Genomic DNA, 3,609 nt, shown 5'->3' with positions numbered 1-3,609 from the left:
ACCCTCTCCCCCACCCCTGGTCAGCTGGCCGGGTGGCATGTGTGTGGCACCACCACACTGCAGCTCCCTTCCCCAGCCATGGTCCACAACCCCTAAGCCCCACTTACCTCTAGGATTCAGGAGCACAGGATGAGCCTGAGCCTGAGCCTGAGCCGAGCCTGAGCCGAGCCTTGGCTGACTCAGAGGCTCAGGCCACATCCTTCCCCCTCTCCCTCCCCCTCTGGCCAGGGCTGGGGGTTTCCTGTCCTTTCTGCAATCGTCTCTTGCAGGCTGGAGCTGTGCCAGCCTGCAAGAGCTCTTTCCAAAAGTGGAGAATCCACGGATTTCTCTGCTAAAAGGGGAAATCAGCATTTTCTCCAATAAAAACAGGGAATTTGTGGTTTTCTCTGTTTTTCTGTGGGAAACAGAAAATCTGGATTCCTGCTCATGAGCATCATCCAGAGGCTGATTGAGCTTCCCCTGGAGGCAGGCACTTCATGGTGTGTCTGAGTTTCAAGATGCCTCTCCTATATCCACCCCAAGATGGAGGGGTCCTCCAATAACCTTTCTGACCTCATTTCTTGGACCAACCATAAACCAGTATTCTCAGACCATGGCTTACACTGGTTGGTCAGTTTACAAAACATCAGCAGCCTCAGGTGAGAGTTTAGGGCTATACAGGACTGAGGACAAGCAGGCTCTCCCCCCTCCCTCAGGAATTTGCAACCCTCTTACCATGGAGACCAGGTGCTTCCCACAGCCAAAATTTGTAACCAGAAGGGGGGATTTAGGCTGTAGCCCTACCTCAGTGAGACAGGCAGGCAGAGAGGTTTATTTCTCTACAGCACGTAAGTTTATTTCAGTTCCAGCCCTTACTGGGCATGTTGCCAGACTATTTTGCATTTCTCTGGTGCCTCTCAAACTCCAAAGCCAGGACTTCCATCCCCCTGGACCTGTTGCACTATTATGTATCAATAATAATAATAATAATAAATCACTGCCTTAACCAAGATAGTTATAACAATGCAAGAACTGCACATGGCCCAGGCCTCAAAATCTTGAGGAACCCTCAAATATCAACTTTGGACCAAGCAAGATGGTATGAAGTGCTTCATTTTCATGGGCAGTGAGACTGCTGCCTCCAGGTACAGGAGAGAGGGGTTTAGCCCAAATCCTGATATCAAATTCTGTCACACTGTACTATTGCTAGGCATTTAGATCAGCCACACACTTCACCACTTGAAGACAAATCTAACCAATTTATTTGAATCAATTTTAGGTGAGAATGCTAATAGGAGATTGAAGATGATAGTTCTTTCTTATTAGTAAGATTATACATCCATTAATTCCATCCCTTCTCTTAACATCAAAAAGTTTTTTCCCTAGTTCCTCATTCTGAGTGTATGAGTTCCCTAAAATTAAGTCACTTTCGATGAAGCCACAAAAGCTTCATGTTTAATTCCACTCCAATAAAATAAACTGCTAAAGCATGCTGCTTGGAGGGGAGAAGGGAAAGCTGATTCTGAATTAGTTCTACTAGCCCAGAGCAGTCAGAGTGCAACAGAGAGAGACAGAGAGAGTGATGTTGGCAAGCTGTCCTGAACAGTAATATGATGGGAAAGTGAGACTGTAGGGATATCTGTGAACAGACTGGCCTGAAGGGATGCCACATGTTGGACTCTGGAGAGGTAATGTGTAGCTTCTGTAACTAGATGCAGTGGGCTTAGGTGTTTTGTGTGTAGGCACAACCCTGAGCACAAGTCCCTAAATCCCTCTCAAAGCCAGGGGGCCTCTGACTAGTTTATTCTCTCCCTCAAAGCAGACCTTGCAATCTGTTCAGTGTTCTGTGTGTGTATGTATGGAGGGAAATTAGAGTGACTATGATAAAAGGAAAGCAATCAGAATGGGTTAAGATGCTACTTATGTGAAATGTTAAAGAGTTTTGGAATCTCTTTATCTATTTCTAACCACAGCTGAATTCATTTAATATTTAAAGAACAGCTTCTAACCCCTGACACTGACCATAATTTAATTCTTCAAATATATTTATAATGAAAGGTTCAACTGACAATAAATCCTTTTCAAAATGGAGAGGGTGCAGTACATAGAATGAGAGATTAGGGCATTGAAGAAAATCACAAAGCTGATAACAACGAGGGCTATAGTCATCTCAGGGTTTAGCAAACTAGGCTAGAATATATGAGAATAGAGTTCTTTCTCTTCCCTATAACATTTTAAAGTACTTCTGCTTTGTGATTCATAGAGGAAAGGTTTGTGTTGCCTCCCCTGAGGTGCTTCTGCAGTCAGCCATATTAGAACACAAAGTGGAATCATGCCAGAAGAGAGCAGATGAGAAAAGGAAGGTGAAAAGCTTTTGAAGAAGATAGGAACACAAAGAGGATCCAGAAAGGATGGGCGAGGAGGCACAGAGAACATTACAATTTTGGTTGTCTTCTACTACTTCTGCCTATATTCCCTTTGATCATCCTGTTCTTTGTTCTAAATATATGTCTACAGTCTGGAGTACTTTGTCTGTTTGAGAGTGCAGTGTCCAGAATATTTTGGCCAATTTTCCCACTGTATTAATATCACCAGTGATATAAATGATGGGAGTGCTAATATAAAGTATATACTGCTTCTGCAGTGTGCCATATTTTTAAAATCAATTCATTTGGAACTGCCCTGATCAGAACTGGACAATGACAGTGGACATAGGGCTCCTGTCTTCAGAAGTGCTAGAGCTAACTCAGTATTCATAAGAGTGGTAGTTTTTTTAAAAAACAAAAATCCCTAGTGAATGTACAGCCTCCTTGATCATAGACATTCATAGAGAAAGAGTCAGTATAAACCCTTTTGGCACCTTTCAGTGAGAGCACTCACCCAGGGTGTATGAGACCAGGTTCAATTTCCTTCATGAATTATTCAAATCCCCATCTTCCACACCGGGTGACTGACCATTCTAATTCTAATCTCTGTTTTGATTCATAGTTCTATTCCTTACTCTCATTGCTACATATACATTTGATATTAAAAGTTATTGGATAAAAATCAGCAATGCTCCTGGGACCACAGACCAGAATCCAAGATTGCCTTTGCCTCTTTCCTTCAAGGTGAGATCCACAGATTAAACACCTGGTCTTGCTTTTCAAAGCTCTAAATGGTCTGTGTCTGAGCTACTTCATAAACTATTTCGCAGTCCAGGACAAAGAACTCTTGAGATATTTGAATCCCTCAGTGTCGATGAAAATTCTACTGAAAAGATGAGGACAGTAACAGTTGGAGACACCATGCCAAACTTCATCTGACAAACTGGCATAGCTTCATAGTCTGAGAGGATTAATACTGACTAACATTAACATCTACTTACATACCAAGATGAAAGGCACTATGGAAAGGCAAAGTATTATTACTAATATAGGACAAAGTAATTAGGAGCATAAATAATGTGTGTTGCAAGTTGTCAGGGAACCTCAAAAGTTAGAAGGCTTGTTCCCTTACCTCCCTGAGCTGAAATCCAGCAGTTCTTTTGAACTGCAGCTGTGGATCATCTGTGCTTCCTAAGCAGGCTCATCTTGGTGCAAGAGCTGCACCAAGAGATGGCCACCCAAACGGAGCCCATGGTTCTGATCT

At 43.0% G+C, this 3,609-nt stretch overlaps 1 long non-coding RNA gene across 1 annotated transcript in view; it reads right to left on the bottom strand.

Moving 5' to 3' along the window:
• Positions 1–423: 423 nt before the first annotated feature.
• LOC109297001 overlaps positions 424–3,609 on the bottom strand; it is an 18,375-nt gene continuing 15,189 nt past the window's right edge. The window contains exon 3 of the long non-coding RNA XR_002097137.1: positions 424–506. This is a non-coding gene — a long non-coding RNA (uncharacterized LOC109297001). The remainder of the gene's footprint in view (positions 507–3,609) is intronic.

Source organism: Gavialis gangeticus, unplaced genomic scaffold (genome assembly GCF_001723915.1).
Source record: "Gavialis gangeticus isolate Ggan-Ray unplaced genomic scaffold, GavGan_comp1, whole genome shotgun sequence".
Lineage (NCBI taxonomy): Eukaryota > Metazoa > Chordata > Crocodylia > Gavialidae > Gavialis > Gavialis gangeticus.
The sequence above is the reverse complement of the archived record's forward strand: the minus strand, read 5'-3'. Positions and strand labels throughout refer to the sequence as shown.